This window comes from Octodon degus, unplaced genomic scaffold (genome assembly GCF_000260255.1).
Source record: "Octodon degus isolate 3935 unplaced genomic scaffold, OctDeg1.0 scaffold00311, whole genome shotgun sequence".
Taxonomy (NCBI): domain Eukaryota; kingdom Metazoa; phylum Chordata; class Mammalia; order Rodentia; family Octodontidae; genus Octodon; species Octodon degus.
The window spans coordinates 680,094-697,745 of NW_004524887.1; the positions used below are offsets into that span (position 1 = coordinate 680,094).

Consider the following 17,652-nt stretch of genomic DNA (forward strand, 5'->3'; position numbering starts at 1 on the left):
CCACGCTGCGCCTGGGCTGGGACTGGTCCCGCCGGCGCAGGGTAGCAGGAAACTCTCCGCACACTCACCGGACCTGGGCTAGGACTGGGTCTGAAAACCATGATTGACACAGACGACAGACATGATCTGTACTTTCCCACTGTAAAGAAATACACTTGATCAAATATTTTATGAACTCCATCTGATGTTACAAAGTAAACATTACCAGGAAAAATATCTTTAAATCTCAGATAAACAGATAATGAAAAAATAGTGTATGTAATTTAAAAATACATACCGTAAGGCAAGGAAATATGAAAATATGCTTGGCAAAGGGCTATCCAAATACAGAAGATAGGGGCTGGGGAGATGGCTCAGTGGAATAAGCGCTTCCCTGGTAAGCGCAAGAACCCGAGTTCAATCCCCAGTTCCACAAAAAAAAAAAAAAAAAAAAAAAAAAAAAAAAAAAAAAAAAAAAAAGAAAGAAAGAAAAGAAAAGAAAATACAGAAGATATTGAGAAATGAATGAAAAATCAAGATCATTAAGTAGTGACAGTGACAACTATTTCTAATGTATAGTTAATACTAAACTGCCACAGAAAAAATGAACAGAACTGTTTCCTGAATTAGTGGTGACAAATTAGAGAGGTAGCTTTAAAAATTGAAAGGAATATAGTGCATTAACTTACCACCTCCTTCAAATAAAAGTGAGAATAATTTCTTTGGGAGAATTTAAGTACCATTAGCAGATACATAATACACTATTTAATGAAAGTCTTAGTATTTTCAGCACCAACTACTTCAATGGTGAAAATGACGTCGGAATCAGGAGTGTATTCTGCCGCGACTCTAGATAGTTGACACTTTCCTGAACAGCCACCACAACTCTGGGACCCTCATGAGACCGGTGTCGCCCAGCTGCACGACTGTCAGCAGTCTCGTTCCACCAAAGAGCGTGGACTCTGTTGAGCGCTCCATATTCTGTGTGAAAAACACCAACTAGTTTTGTGTAGCTTAGATCAACATGGGCATCCATTGCCCCTTTAAACGCGTCCCACCCACAGAGCTGGACCACCAGGTTTCATCTGAAACGTAGCCAGTTCATAGACTCCTTCTTTGCAGGCCTTTCTATCTTGCACCATGGGACCAGGTAAGTAATCTCACTCTCTTGTCTATCAGTGTGAGCCAAATTTGGAATAAGGAACTGTTCTTGCCATTCCTTATCTTTGGCTAGTGCTTTCCAGACTGCAGTTCGATGAGCAGAATTATCATATTTCCAAATATGAAACACTTTGTTCATTCTGCCTCCAAATTCTACACGCCAGCACCCAACCAATTCAGAGTGAGCTGTCCGAAGGTGAACATTTTTCTTAAAGTTTTCCAGGAACTCATTCATTTTTGAAGGCTTAAGACAATAGGTACGAAATTCATACAGCGTTCCATCCTGTTGTCTGGGCCCTCTAGCAAAAGATGAGCACAGCTGAGGCGCGTGCGCCCGCGGGGCCAGCGCCCTGCTCAGGTGGCAGCGCAAGGCGAGCATCGCGTGCCTGGAGTGTGGCGGGTGGCGGCGGCTCCTCTCCGTCCTCCTGGAAGCATATTTTCAAGCTGTGGCTAATGTTGAAGGTAGTTGATCCAGAGCATTGCTGGTGACCTGCAAGCTTATGGTGTACCCGCGTGGTGACAGAGCCCGGCTGGTCCCTTGTCTGTATGTGCATGTTTAGGGCTCTGGATCCTGCTACAATTTACTTTCTTAAAAATAAAGCTTTTGTGGGGCTGGAGAGATAGCTCGGCGATCTAAGCACCTGCCTAGCAAGTGCAGGGTCCTGAGTTCAATCTCTGGTACTGCATTCCGTGCTGGCCCTGGAATCCTGAAACCAGGTGTGGTGTCACATACCTATAATCTAAGTGCTGGGGAAGCTGAGAAAGGAGGGTCATCATGAGTCCTAACTGTGTGGCCACACCTTATACAAAATGAATAAATGAAAAATTAAAGCATTTGCAATTCGAATTGAAATCAAATTGAACATTTATCCCTTTAGATTATAGATGCATCTTTCTCACTCTTTCTATTCCTTGTTTTCCTAGATCTGCATTCTCTTTTCCTTTTTCTCCCCATGTCCCAGAGTAGGATTTTTATTCCTATTTAATGTTTCTTTCACTTAAGATCAAAGCTAGTTACTTTACAAAAGCCATCATATGGAAATCATCATCACCCCCGGTAAAGTTTCTTCCAGAACAAATTTTTGACGTGGGAGTCTTGGCCGGGTAGAAGAAGAAGATGACCTGGTTAATGATAAAACTACCAATAGCCAACACTATTAGCACCTGCTGTGTGCTGGGCATATATTATCTCCTTTAGAACATTCTAAGGAGATTTGTACTGTTATTTCCATGTCCCCATGTAGCAAGTGAAGTAAAGCAACCTGAGATAAAGAAACCTGCCAGGTTCACATGGTTTTAGGGGTCAGAGTTGGGCTGCAGCTCCTTATTTATTTATTTATTTATTTATTTCGTATTTTATTTTTATTCTTTTGTAACAGGGTCTTGCTATGCAGTTTGGACTTGTAGTGATCCTCCTGTCTCAGACTTCCTAGTGCTGGGATTACAGGTGTGCACCATCATGCCTGGTTCTGGGGCATGGCGCACCTGGGATTATGGGGCTGTCACAGGATGCAATACTGGGGATTGAGCTCAGGACCGTGCACTTGCCAGGCAGGAGCTTATGCCACTGAGCCATCTCCCAAGCCCTGGCTATGGCAAGATTTTGGTTCTTCTGACTACCGTTAGCTGGCTGGAAGGTACCTTGTTGGTGTCCCTCACTTTTTAAATTATCATTATGGAGTAGATTATCTCTGAGCTTTCATTTGAGCCTAGTGTTTCTTAATTATTTTGAAGAATTCTGAAGTGATGCCACAAGACAGAGGACAAGACACTCCCCCCACGTAAAGCCTGTTCTTCTGTAATCATCCTGGATGAAAAACACAATGAAAACATTCCACAACTCACTTCTCATATCTTTCATTTTAGGCAGAAATTATTGAACCTCACAATCTAAAAAAGGCAACTTGTAGCTTCTTGACACCTCCTGTAGTGTCCCCAGGAACATTTATCTGGGGGCAGAAGGCTTGTAGGTGGAAGAGTGGAAGGTCTATTTTTAACAGGAGCCCTTTGTGGTGTTGCCTCCTCCTCCGTGGTCTACAGTTCCAGAAGATTTCAGCTCGCCCTCATTCACAGATATGGCATCGTGGTTCATAAAGGAAATTTTCTCTTGGCTGCTGTTGAAGTATTTTACAAAAAAAAGTTTGATGTGCTGAGAGGATGGCAGGTGGCAGCTTTTTGTGTCATTCTTTGATGCGTGCCAACTGATGTGAAGTGACATGTGGTGACAGAGTCACGCTTGGCGCTTGCAATTTCTTTTGTCTTGATAAAACAGGTCGCCTTTTCTGTGCGCAGTTGGCTCTAGGGGCATGAGCTGGTCTCTTTTGGAAGAAAGGACACATCTCCACATGCATTTTTAGATGCAGTGGTCAAGATGACACTGAAGTTTCCAGGAATCCCACGGGAGCCCTTGACCTTTGGTTTGGTGACTGAGAGCTGCCAGAGGATCCAGCCGGGGTCCCCACCCTCCCCCAGGGAGAGGCAAACAGCTCCCTGCTAGCCACTTCTGTAGATGTCCCCAGGCAGGTCCCCAGGAGACCTCATGAGGGATGCAAGCACACCAGGCATGTTCTCTGTATCTCTTGATGGAATCTTTCAAATGTGCATACAGGTGTAAACAGTTTAATGGTGCACACAGACCCAGCTCTACTTAATCCCAACACTCTGCCCTACTTGCATCCTACCTCTCTGTCTCTGTGTTTCTGTATCTGTTTGGCTGTCTATCTCTCTGTCTCTGTCCGTCTCTCTGTCTCTCTGTCTCTGTCTCTGTCTGTCTCTGTCTCTGTCTCTCCCTTTCTGCTTTCCCCAGATCCCTGGGATGGATTTTGCATGAAACTAAAGAAACTTAAGATACTACCTTTCCTTCCTACACACCATAGGAGAGGCCCTAAGAAAGTGTGTAACTGATGATACATCTTTTTGTGTGTGTGAAAAGTTCATAAAATGTGCAATGATAAGAGGGTTTTAGCTCCACTGGGCAAAGAGCAGTCTCTAATCCTACTCTGACCTTTCCCTCCTTTTTTTAAAGCAAGGTTGAGCAGATCTCAGATATTTGAGCACCTAGCTAAGGGGAAATTGCGTCTGGGGACACATTCAGTTTGCTTTCGCAAAATATTTGGGCGGCGCTCTCAGTTGCTTCTTTTTATTATTAAATTGTTGCTGGAGGTCTCAGAGGAGCATGGTAGTGTGGCATCTGAGATGTGGACAAAGGTATGGGATCAGCGGGCATACAGGAGTAGGACTCTTTGGGTGCCCACACCTGAAGTTTTGGGTATTAGACAAGAAACACAGGTGAAAATGTACAGAGCAAGAAGCCGGGCTGTGGGAAAAATTCAGATCCTAAACTGTGGCAAATTAGAGGAAAACGATTCTGTTCTCACTCATTCCTACTTGAATTGAAAATGTTCTCTGTCAGGAGTGTACTTCACACTGGAGCGTATACAGCTATAAATACATCACGTTTGCTCTTTGAAACTTCGTATCCTTTTTCTTAAAGATGAGCTGTTAGATGACAAGTACTTCTGGCCCCAGAATGTCTGAGGCTCCCCTAAATGTTGGATTCTGGTCCCCGCGGGGGGTATACTTCTCTTACACATTTTTATATGTTCGTTGTGTGTGTGTGTGTGTGTGTGTGAGAGAGAGAGAGAGAGAGAGAGAGAGAGAGAGAGAGAGAGAGAAAGACAGAGAGACAGAGAGAGAACAGATAGATAAATGTAGATATATAGGTGTGAATGTTTAAATTAAAAAACGTATTACAGCAGAAGAGGGACTGCTATTAATTCCCTACAAAACACTTCCCCCTCCTTTCAAACACACTTATCATTCCTGACAATGTGTCTTTTACTATATATTTTTTTTGTATTTTAGGGAGGGGTCTACAGGGTATTTAGGGTCTCACTACTACATCAGACTTGTAGTGATCCTCCTGTTTACAGCCTCCGAGAGCTGGGATAACAGGCGTGCACCACCACACCCAGTCTCAAGTGCCATCTCAGTGTGCCCCAGGGGTGGGGCCGGCATGGCAGGTGTAATTATTTTTTAAAAGGTAAACAATCACTGTATTCTTGAATCTACATGTATCCTGTGTGTGTATACAAACTTGGTTTCTGTTTTTATTCTTTATATAAATATTAGCACACATTTTCTATTTACCTGGCTTTTCAGACATTGTTTTATATTTTATAGTGATTTTGTTGTTGTTACTGTTAATGTATTTGGTTGTTAAAGGGTCTCAGTATGCAGCTTGGACTCAAGGATCCTCCTGTTTCAGCCTCCCCAGCACTGGGCTTACAGGCGTTTGCCACTACACCTGTGCTCCGGCCGGCTCACATGCCTTCCGGGGGTGGGGGTGGGGGTGGGTGGTATGGCATGTGGTGTCCCAGTGGAACTGAGATCCCTGCTCTCGCCTAAGCTTGCCTAAGCAGGCTCTTCAGTCTGCTGACGTATCTCGCCAGCCCTTTATAGTGATCTTGATGCACAATAAGTGTCATTTCTGTATTTTTCACAGCCATTTATAGTATTTCGTGTGTGTGTGTGTGTGTGTGTGTGTGTGTGTGTGTGTGTGTGTGTATTTTTGAGACAAGGTCTCACCTGCTTCAGCCTCCCAAGTGCTGGGATGACAGGTGTGTGTCACCATACCTGGCTTAAAATATGTCATTGTGTTGGTATTTCATACTTGGTCTGTTCTGTCTTCTGTCTGTGGGCATTTGGGTTGTAACTAGGGCTAGTTAGAAGCAAACAATGTAGAATGAAAATCTGTACTTAGTCAGGTACATGAGAGTCAGGTATCTATAGTCATCTTAAAACTCTTGCTCCAATATTTCCTGACAGTATTTTGGAAAGAGTGACTTCTGACACATTTTTCAGTTGGCATCTAAAATATTTCAGCATATGTTTGTATAATTTGAAAGTGTAATTTAATTATTGCAGTACAGATCTTTAGAGAAAAAGATTACTCTTTTCAATAAAATCAGTGAAATGAAAATGGTATAATAATTGTATTCTCTGTAACATCCTTTTACATAACATATTAAGATTTTTCTGAACATTTAGCTAAAATGCTTGCCACATTTTTGTTCTCTGAACTTGAATTATGATATATTTTTACATGTGACAGTTTCATTTATTGACCACTCCATCACATCTCTCCCCTTTATATTAATCAATAGGAATATTATGTGATTTCTAAAAACTATTAGAAATAGTTTGTGATTAATCTCAGTCTGTGATTAATCTCTTTGCATTGGGATTACATTTTGTTGTAAGTTTTTCATCTCAATATAGTTAATTTATCAAAGTTTTCTTTGTGTCATATTATTTAAATATATGATTTATTTAAACGTTTTTTCCTATCTCAAAGTCATAATCTTTTTCTTCTACAAATTTTAAAGTTTTTTAATTCTTTCATTAATTAGAATTTATATTTTTCTTTGAATATCTTATTAATCTAATTTTTTCTTTTTAAGTAGTTATCCAGTTGTTACAGGGATGTTTTTAATTAGTTCTTTCTTTGACAACTGATAGTTTCTGCAAAATTTATATGTAGCTATGAATATGTATTTATATATATTATATTTAATATATGCAGAAGTCTTGGTATTTGCTTTTTGACTTCTTAATAAGCAGGGGCTGTGTTTTGCTTAGCTGACATTATCTTGCATTCTTCCTAGGTAGCAAGCTTAGCATTTATGCCATATCATTTGTTTAGTTAATATTCACTAATTTAAAGTGGATTTTAATGAGTAAGTTGGGTTTCAGCTAATAGGGGCAAGATTTATATGGCCTATGCCCATATAAAAAATGAAAATAGGGCAAATACCATGAATGAATGGATTGTGTGTTGGGATTATCAAAGTGCACATTATAGCTTTGATTAAATTGGCTTGTCCTACGTTTTTATGTATGCTGACAGTTTATCTTATTAATGAACTTAACATTCTAGGATACCATTTTCTTTTAGCTGTACAGCATGTCTCAAAACATGGTCCAGCAGAATCACACTGCAAGAGTGACCCATTCACTATTTTGGACTGTATGATTGAGATCTTCCCTGAAGATACTATGTTCAAAGCAATTTCAGACTCACTGGTTTGATAGGCTATCATTCAAATGCTGGGATGAGCTATCAGACAGCAATGAGAAGAGAAATTCAGGCGAGCACCCTTAGCACAGCCATCAGCACTGGCGGGTTGCAGGGCACTGGAAGAGCCAGAGCCGGGATTTGCATCCTGGAGTCTTTCAGTTCCAGTGCTTTTGAGGTGGCCTCCAAGAGAGGAAGTAGAGAGACAGGGAGCCTTGCCAGCTGGTATCCTCTTCTTTGTATAAATTTAAATAACATTGAGGTAGCAGTTGCAATGCCATTTTGTCAACAGCGCAGAGTGGAGTGACTCCGTGAGCAATTTGGCTTGAGGTCCTCCCGTGGAAACTGCTGCCACTGCTGTTTGTAGGCTGTCGTGGCCACTCAGCCAGTTGTTCATTCACGCAGACTGCCTGAGGGTTAGTGGACCTCTCAGCTTAGGCTGAAGGCAAGCAAGGAATTTTATTCAAACCTACCTTTCAGATGAGTAGTTAGGCCCTTCTAGGTATGAGAAAGAAAGAAAGAAAGAAAGAAAGAAAGAAAGAAAGAAAGAAAGAAAGAAAGAAAGAAAAGGAGAGAAAGAAAGAAAAGACTACAGTTTGTATGAAGGGTACTCTACCTAGTGTTTGAAAACCCAGCTTCTGGGTCAGTTTTACCACAAGATTCTAAAATACTCAAGCTTTTCCTCTTTGCAGTAATTCAGCTTGGGTGAGCACACACTAGGAGTTATATGAACCATACAACTGGTGTAAACAGGGATAAAGCTGGGATCATCCCCAACTCTCCTGTATGGCCCCATCGTGTTTTATTTCAGACTGCTCAGAACTGACAACAATCAAAGCTCCCGTAGAATAAAATATTTTCATCAAGTAAGGCATTAAAAGTACCAGCCTGTCAGAGCGAGCAGTGGACCTGTGCCTCACTGCAGCTGTTCTTCGGGTCCACTAGGGCATGACATGGTGAATTGCATTCATTTCATGCAGTGGGAAAGTAAGGCCAACTTTGACTTTAACCTTTATTATGAGAAGTCTAGTCCTTGCTGGAATGCAATGAGTGGATGCACCCCATTTAGCTTAAAGTAACAGATCTATATACAGTTGTTAATTTGTAGATAAATATGGGTTTTCTACTGTTGATGTTTCTTGATCCACACAAAGTGGTTATATTAATACTGAAACATGATTAATCAATAGTTTGCTCTTTAAAAATACATCAGTAAGACTACCCAATTACCTTTAAGTAGATATCAAAGGGCGCACGCAATCTGACACACACTCAAAGTCCATTAGAAGCCACCAGACATATTAATTAAAATTTTTAGTTACAATGAACCTTACCCTGTGGGTAAAGAAAAAAAAATCTACTTTTGGTAACAAATAGTTGTGGCTAACTGAAAAGAGGAAACTTGCCAATACATTTGTGGACACAGAAAGGCCTGGGGGATTTCAGAGACAGTGAAACCTAGGGTGACTTCTTTTTACTAGAGTCCAACATGACAAAGGGGCTTTTGCTCAGGGTTGTGAACTGAGAGTGCAGAGGGCTTCTCTCCCACGTACCAAAGTGAAGGAAGGAATTATCAGATGTGAGGATTCAGCTTTGCAGAAGGAAAATGGTTTTCACAGGGTGCAGGTAAAACCTCACTTCAGATGAAAGCGCAACAAAAGGAAACACCAAGCTGGTTGACGCAGCTCTTGCTCTATCCTGCTGCACAGTTAAGAGTCACTGAACTTGATCACTAGGGTGGTGGAAAATCCTCCCCAAAGCCTTCCACCTCTACATGATACCAAGCTGCCTGGTCCCAGCTTAGCTGCCATTTTTTATGAATAGAAGCCTCCACATTTTTGTTTTGTCATTTAGCAGCAGCAGCAGGAATCTTTGCATTCGAAGTTTGGGTCCCAAACCATTGCAGTTTCTTGAGATCTGCACGTGCAGACTTCGTAGACTTCCTCGTAGCCCAACCACATACATTTCTGGTCCATGGAGACCTACACATTGAAACTATCTATTGGCCTGGCACTTAGCACTGACAGGTTCCAGCTGCTCAGAAAAGAGGCCAAAGAGGACTGAAGACCAAGACAGGTGAATGGGTCCCCCCATCCCCCCCTTTGTCCTCATGTGCCAAGTGCCTAGGTTCTAAAGGTACAGGCATATAAGCTATAGTGCTACGCTTACTAGGCAGAACTCAACACCCAAGACCTAGGTGGCCGAAGAGTGGCTTGCTCTGCTTGGTGCCAACTCTGTACATTTCTAATTGGGTTCTCTTGTTAGGAAGAGGCAGCCTCATCACATCTAAGGAAACATTCAAGCGGAGACATACCTGAGACCAGTGAAATATCACATATCTCCATCGTTCTTTTTGGAATATACTCATATCTCTCCCCACACATTTGCTTGGTGTCTGTCCCTGAGCCAACATGCAGCAGGAACTATCCACTGAGAATCCCGTGAGGTGTAACTGATTGTCATTCAACGCAAGTGAAACCTTTAGGTGAGCATTAGTCACTGTTCAAGACATGTTAGCTTCAAGTGGAAGCAGTCAATTATAGACTAGAGGTTTTATGGCTACATTATTACCATCATACTATTAGGTTTTCAGCAGTAGCATTCTGTTTGATCGATCTGTCCCAAGACATTGATGGATAGCTTTGTTCTTTAAATGTCAAATATGTGGGACTTCTGTACTTTATGTGTTTACTGACACACTAATCTCCTCTAGATACCTTTCCCCCTCTCCAGTGTTCATCCTTAGCAAGTAACTGATTCCGTTCTTTACAGGCCTGGGTACTGCTTGTAATTAGATTTATAATTTCCTTTCTATTTTCTCTCAAATGCAGAACTACTTGTGAGTTATTGGCATTTTAAAGAAATCTTCACCACACAAAGAGGCTTTCTCCTTGCTGTCAAGGAATCATTTAGACATCTGGTTTTTTTTTTTCCCCTGTCTCACATAAAGATACCAAATTAGAATGAACGAACAATTTCAGGGTGCATGTTGAATTTCCCAACTGTGGCTCTGTGTTATTATGGTATTTGGCCTATCTTTCCTAAAACCACATGTAATATTAGAATTTTTTGTTTTTGCAAATAGATTCCTAAGTCAAATTTTTGTCCTACATAAACTCCAACCACCAGTATTTCAAACTCTGTATGTCACTAAATATAGTATGGTTCTATGTACAAGACAAAGCAGAACTTTTCATGTAAAATCCTTCAAGGGCTTGTAGAAGACTCTCAGGGATGGATTTCCTTTCAGTAAAAATGAATAGCTCTTAAATCTGGTGTTAAAGGGTATCTGTCCTGTAAGGCAAATCATCTAGAAACTTTGAGAAAACCTTGTTCCCCACCAAAAAAGCCAACTGGATTTCTTCTTCTTTTGGTTTGAAATTCAAACTTCTTGGAAGGAATGCTGTGGCAGTGTCTCTCTTCCCTCTCCACGTTCCTACCTTAGGAACCACATTCTGCCATATTTTCTACCTCTTCCACTTCTTAGTTCCCTTAGGCCACAGGGAGGAGGCTGGCCAGTCCTTCCTGGGAATGGAGGAAGCCTAGCTCATCAGGAGAGACTGTCAGGAGCCATTCAGTACTCATTTTTTAAGGCCAGAAGGTAAAGTCTAATTAATGTCTGTGTTTGGCAATATTATAGTAGGAAAGTGAACTCATAGAATTCTGACTTGCAGTGATTCCCTCTGTGCCCTGAAGCACAATTTCTTGTGACACCCAGCCCCGTGTATTAGTACAGGGGAGGGAACAAGGCCATGCTCTAGGGTAAAAAAATCTACTGCGGCTTTCAGCCTTCCAAAACTTCCCACAGAAGGGCAGCACAAGTGGACATTCTGAGGCTAGCATTTTTGTTTCTCTTGTCCCCAGTGCCCTAGCCGAAGGGTGACCCTGTCTCTCTAGTGTGTGCCGGGTGCAGAGTACAGCATTAGCAGCTGGCCTGAACCCGGCCCTAGCGCTGAATGTCACTCGGATTTCTCCAGGCATAAAGCTGATGGAATCATCCTGACCTCAACACTTGCTTTCAGCTTCAGCTTTGCCCAGGGTTAAAAGTAACTATTCAAGTGGGCATTTCTCACAAGAATTAGCTAGTGGAAAGGTCCAAATAAAAGGCACACTTTGAAGCTGGGGGTTTTCGGTACAACACATCCATTCCAACTAAACTGTTCTTGCTATTTATTGAGTAAATAGCTAGATGAACATATCAGATTCTAGAAAGTGGAATTGTCTCATTTAGCCTGGGCTCTTAATTTATGTGGGTCCATATAATCAGAGACACAAGGATCCCTAAGTGACAAATGCAAGTGACAGATAAGCCCACTCTGGGGTCAGCCAAGAGTGCTGTGCTACTTGCCTACTGCACGGACTCTTATGTCCCATGGACCAGGTGGAGCGCATCCCCAGTGAATGTGTCTTGGAGCCCAGCATCAAAGGATGTAGTTGTATTTCTTCTGCAATTCCTGTGAGAAACAAAAGCATAGATTAAGTTGCAGAGACTCGATGGTGGTCTTAAGGAGTTTTAATATAGAAATTACAGGGTTTGACTTAATCCTTGAGCTCCTTGGTTATAGTCTCTGAAATGGGGACCTAGCAAAAGTCATACCAGGACTCAGGGGATGCAATGCATGAGTGTGTTAGGAACCGTTTTGCAGCTTGAAACAAAATAAGCAGAAAGATTTGTCAGTATTCCATTAAAATAAGACACAAAGGCTCACCAAGGCATCGGGTGGGTGGGTGTGCATGCTCCTTCTGCTGTCTGCTTCCTTTGCAATTCATAGGAGGCTGCAGAGGCCTAGGAGGGGCTGTGTGGGTATACGCGTGTGTTTGGGGCTGTCCTGTTGGCCCACCTTGGGGTATGTGGACTAAACACCTGGTAAATCATATCTGACCTTAATGGGGAAGATACTCTTGACACATGGACAAAGAAAACTGTCTTGTCAATGATCTTGTCAAGATCTTCATATAATGACATTGGAATGATCAAAGCACTCTTATGGATCACATTCCTGAAGCTATGATCAGAACCAACTAAAGAGTCAGGATTTAACAGGAACATAAGTAAGGATGCAAGTAGAGAGCAAAAGGGAAAGAGAACGTAGGACAGAACTATCTGGGAGCTGTGTGAAAACTGATTCTCACAAGGTGGTTAGGTTCAGTGGCTGCTTGAAGGCACTATTGAAATACTCAAAACCTGTTTACATGAAAAATATAATAATCTTTACTTGGTGACCATCTCCAAAATTCACATATCTGAAACACCAAGATGGGCATGTCTTCTCTTGTAATCTTCCACAGTGTCAGCTACACTACTCTAGAATTTTTGGCCAACTAGAGGTTTTCTTGAGCAGACCTTCCCACAGCTTCTGGCTACTGTCTTTGATGCACACACATCCTCTACATGCAAAGCACTGCCAGTATTATTTATCCAGCTTTTGTTTACCTTCTCAAAAGAAACAATGGACTGTAGCAGATGAGTGATGCTTGCAAGGCTGTGGTGAAGGTAAAAGCCACTGCAGGTGGAGCGGCTTAATGGGGTATTAATTGGGAAGCAGGTGAAGGCAAATAGGTAGCGCAGCAGGCATGTAAATAGGCTCGTGGGAAGAAAGGCATTGAATTTTATGCTCTTTAACTAAAAATAAAGAGCTGATATTTAGCTTATCTTCGCTGCAATCTGCACTGTGAGGGCCCTGACAACCACCGACATCATCAATGATTCATTGTTATCTCTGCATCATCATCATTATTATCTCAGGCTACTTAATAGGAGCTTCATCCTCTTCATTCTTCATTGTTTCAGTGGTTTCCTTGCCTTTAGGATGCATGTTTGTCCTTCTCTTCTGTGTGTGTCAGAGGCCAGAACAATTTTTGAAAGTCGTACAGTACTTTGGCTCCTCTCTTCTTTCTTCTACTCCAGCCAGTCGGAGGATCACAGCTAAGGTACAGTATAATGATGGATCAAGAACACACACATTTAAAGCAAGTGTTTCTCTTCTAGGTAGTCATTTTGAAAAGTGAAACACTCCAGGGCTATCTTGGGCTCAAAATGATTATTTTTGGAACTGATTCATCATCACCTATACGAAAAAAATATCCTTACTTGTATTCATTACTTGTTTTCTCAATGAAGTGTTGCCCAACAGCTCCTTTCTTCTATACTCTTCATGGAAGTAGAGCTATTTGGCTTTTGAACACCCATCGCCAATATCGTTCCATATTTCACCTCCAATTCTCTTTGTAGCAATATATTGGTGGGAAATGAGGGAAATTTTGAATTCTTTCTTATTTGGCTGGCCCACATTTGTTATTTCCTTTGGGGAGAAGCAACACTGGTTTTGAAGACATATTTAGCCTTTTACATGGAAATTGCTAACTATCAGAGGAACTTGCACAGGCTAAATATTAGTAGAGCTACACTTTGTACTGCATGAAATGAATTAGTTTTGTATTATCATGCAGATCTTTTCCTGAAGTTGAAACACTCATTAATTTTACTGCTAATGAGATGCTAGCAATTAAATATCTTTAATTAATGAAAATCAGACAAAATCAAGGGGCTGTTTTCTGAGTCTTTATAAAAAATAGGGAAAATATTTGTAGATATCATTGTGCTTTTTTTTTTTTTGCTGTAAAAGGATCACAAATCTAAGCTAGTTTTCTGGTTCAGAGAAAGTCATTAATAGACTTAAATTTTAGAAAATAAAAGGCGTGGGCATATTTGGATGCTATAAAGATTATCTGAGATTGGAAAAAAAAGATACTCATAACTGAGAGCCAGTCCTACATGTAATAGCAAATTTCATGGTTGAAGATGTAACAGGATTGAGTACAATTAATAGTTCCGTAGCCGTCATTGAGTTCTGGGTTAGGCCCCGAGCACATAATTAGATTATTAAAAATGGCCTGTCTTGGACCCACTATTACTAAATTGAAATCCAATTATGCTTTTATGATTTTGCTGAAAAATATTTAGCTGTTTTGCCCGAGTCCTCCTGGAGGATCACTTCCTCTCTGCATCAGCATTTGCACATGTCACAATACATTTTCCAAACAAATCTGACCTCAATTATCTCAGAATCAATCTTACATTAGATAAAATATATTTTAATGAGCGTTTTTGTGTCTAATATTGTAATTGTGCCTCTCCATTCTTGAGGAATGAAAGGATGGCGATAGGGACCTTTGCTCCAATCTCTCTAATCGGAGGAGGCATGCATATTTTTTCAGAAGAGCTAAATCATGGTATCTTAATACTTGGAAAGGCGTTATGCCCAAATATGTGCCCGAGTGTGCTGTAAGACAAAGTTGGTACAGCTTGCAGTAATTGGCACTGGAACGGTAATAAAGCAGTTGTTTGCAAAGAGATGGGCTCAGAAATTTCATGCACTCCTGCAGTGTGGATTTAAATGCTAAGTTAAATATTTATGAACCTGAGATTTTTTATAATTGATCATGGTATGATTTATACACTGTAATTATAATTAGGTTGAAAGAGATTTTTAAAAGCTAGTTTCCTGGTAGCCAAGGCCATTAAATAATGCTAAGCTGCCAAAACAAAAATTAGGTGGGAACCCAGCCACCAAGTTCTAAGTGCCTGTCCCCATATCGGCACACAAATGAGACACAGCACCTTACCAGGCGCATCACCTGAAGCACTGGTTCCTGCACCTCGCGTGATCCCATTTCATGCCTTCGGTTCAAACCAGTCGCACATAAACAAATAGAAAACTTCAGGGATCCAATGTATAACAAAGGAAAAGGTGGAGGAGGTTGGAAAGGTTAATTAAAAATGTAATGATCCCATTTGCTGAGACAGCACTATTAATCATAGTGCAGCAGCGAGCATGTGACTTGCACACTGCTTCTAGGAAACATCTAATTTTTTTTTAAGGTATGGAAGGGTGGCAGGGGTAGGGGATGCAGGCAGGTGACAGCATATGCGTTACAAAAATGCAAGTGTAATGGATGAGCTACTCCTTGACTGTGGTTAATGTTGAGAACTATCTTCACCAGACAGAGGAATTATCTCCAAATTCAAAATAATTTCATTGCTGTCAGCACCAGAGGAAACTTGGGTATGGCTTGAGGCTTAATGTAGTTGTGTAAGGTATGAAAGAAAAAACAGGCATAGGAGGAAATTCATCATCCTGTAATATAATAGGTCTGAAACTGTGTGTAATGACAAAAGGTGCTGCAGACAGCCAACACATACATTTTGAATGTAATTTTTAGCACCCCAGCTGGAGAAGGCCAAGCTCTCGAAGGATCGATTACAAGGGTCATAACCTGGATGATCAGATTTGCCATCTGATCCACATAGATATCAGATCAGACTGTCAACGGGAGCTTCCAGAAAAGCTTGCCTACCCCTGGGAAGATCTTGGCTCCCTTTGCTCATTTTTTATTTGCTGGGATAACACATTAGAGAGAGCCTATTAGAAGAAGAACAGTAGTTATGTTAACATGGTAATTAATCAAGTCACAAAGAAAGAGGGAACAAGTTGTGAATTCAATTCTGCCACCCTAAAAAAGAAAGACACAAAGATGCCCGGAAATTGGCAAGCCTTTGTAACAGCATACTCTCGATGTATCTTGTGAACTTTCTGTTTAATATATTGTGTCTCCTGCAGATTTTATTATATGTACTGCTTGATTCCACTTCATAATCTGTAGAAGTGGGTTTCTAGCTATTTGCATCTGTGTTTTACCCCCGAATCATTTGAACTGGTTCCCTGGCACTGGTGTTTGCCAAAAAATGGTGGCATTTCTAAGTGTAAATAACAAGAGGCTGCTGGCCACGGTGATAGCCTCTTTGATTTGGGACAGTGTGAGGATTGTACTTGGGATGAAGGCAGTCTCTCGCTCCAGAGGAATTTAGAATGTGAAAGCTTCTCCTGCATAATTTGTCCCTGACATCTCCACATCTCCCTGTGTTGAAGGGACCTTTACGTTTTCTCTGCCTGCAGGTCAGGATTGAAATCACTGGGCCGTGTACCCTGTGGAGCTGCAAGCAGCTGGGAAGCCAGTGCCTTTGAGTGCAGAGAGCCTTAGGCTCAAATTTTATTCTGTCTGTGATCATAATTTTACCCTAAATATTTGATGTTATAATCAGAAAAGACATTATATTATAGCCGTCAAACCAAAGAGTCTTAGAGTGTGAAGGGACATCAGCTACCTTCTCTTCTAAGTGGAGAAACTGAGGCCTGCAAGGAAAAGCTGGCATAAAAAGACTCAGGTGATCAGACCATATTTAAAACTGAGATCTCTTGATTCCAAACCCGTTGCTCCTTTGGCTGCACTTGACTGTTTGCATTCCATGTTTTGGGATCTGGCCCTCTAGTCTTGATGAATTTTATCCCTGCTGTGTTACAGAAAACAAGGAAGTTGGCTTCGCGTGCCATCCCAGACAGAGAGGTTTAGGATGCTGCTGGGGAAAGCAATCTGTAACCTGCAAAGTAACGGCATGACTGTGTCGAGCTCCGAAATGAAAAGCTGGTTAAATGGCCTTCTCGCGAACATAGTGTGGGCCCACACCGGAGAGGAACACATTAGCGGAGTGCAACCCCGGGCGCGCGCCCTGCCCCCCCTCAAAGCAGATTTCGAGTAAACAGCCTTCATTCGGAGAACACTTCCCATTCAGACGGCATCCCAGACATTCTACCAAGTTAAAGAATGAATAACAGCAGATGGAGGGAGAGATTAGAGTCGGAGGGGAGGGGAGCAATATCGTAATGCTGAGTTCTAAAATGAGCAGTGGAGACGACGACGGCACTGAAAGTTATGGTGAGGCTGCTCTAAAGCCTTCCCACACAGGCGACAAAACGCTGTGCCCGGATCATAAAGCCCAGGCCAGCTCCTGCTCCCCCCGCAAAGGTGAGCTGACTGTGTGACTCTGCTGGGAGAAGCTGAGTTCCTCTTCTCTCTCTCCTCTGCCCTGCAGTCACTGAAGTAGCAGTTCTGTGCCATGGGGCTCCTCTTCCACAGCTACACGGGATCAGACAGGAGCTCCACTCTCGTGTACGTCTTGCGCTTACAGGAATCTTTATTTTGAACTTCTTTGCTTCAGTCTATTCCTTGGGCCCAGGGAGAAACTGGAAGTGGGTTTCTGAGGGACCAAGGAAAGAGACAAAGAGACGGAGGGACTGAGAGTTACTTTTTATGTTCTGTGTGACTGTCCATAGGAGACCCTATGAACAAGGTCATAATAAGGTATATGTGAATCTACTTTTTTCTAATATGTTATAATCAACATTTGCAGTACACAGAAGTAGAATATATTATATAGTTAACACATCTCCAGCACTGAGATTCTGCCATTAACATTTGAGCATGCTTGCTTTGTTTTAACAACTTCTTCTTCTTCTTCTTCTTCTTCTTCTTCTTCTTCTTCTTCTTCTTCTTCTTCTTCTTCTTCTTCTTCTTCTTCTTCTTCCTCCTCCTCCTCC

At 41.7% G+C, this 17,652-nt stretch overlaps 1 protein-coding gene and 1 pseudogene across 2 annotated transcripts in view; one reads left to right on the plus strand and one right to left on the minus strand.

Moving 5' to 3' along the window:
* Positions 1–17,652, plus strand: part of Gfra1 (GDNF family receptor alpha 1) — a 216,957-nt gene that overhangs the window by 125,554 nt on the left and 73,751 nt on the right. The gene's annotated exons all lie outside the window — the stretch shown is intronic.
* On the minus strand, positions 467–1,553 carry LOC101571346 (annotated as a pseudogene).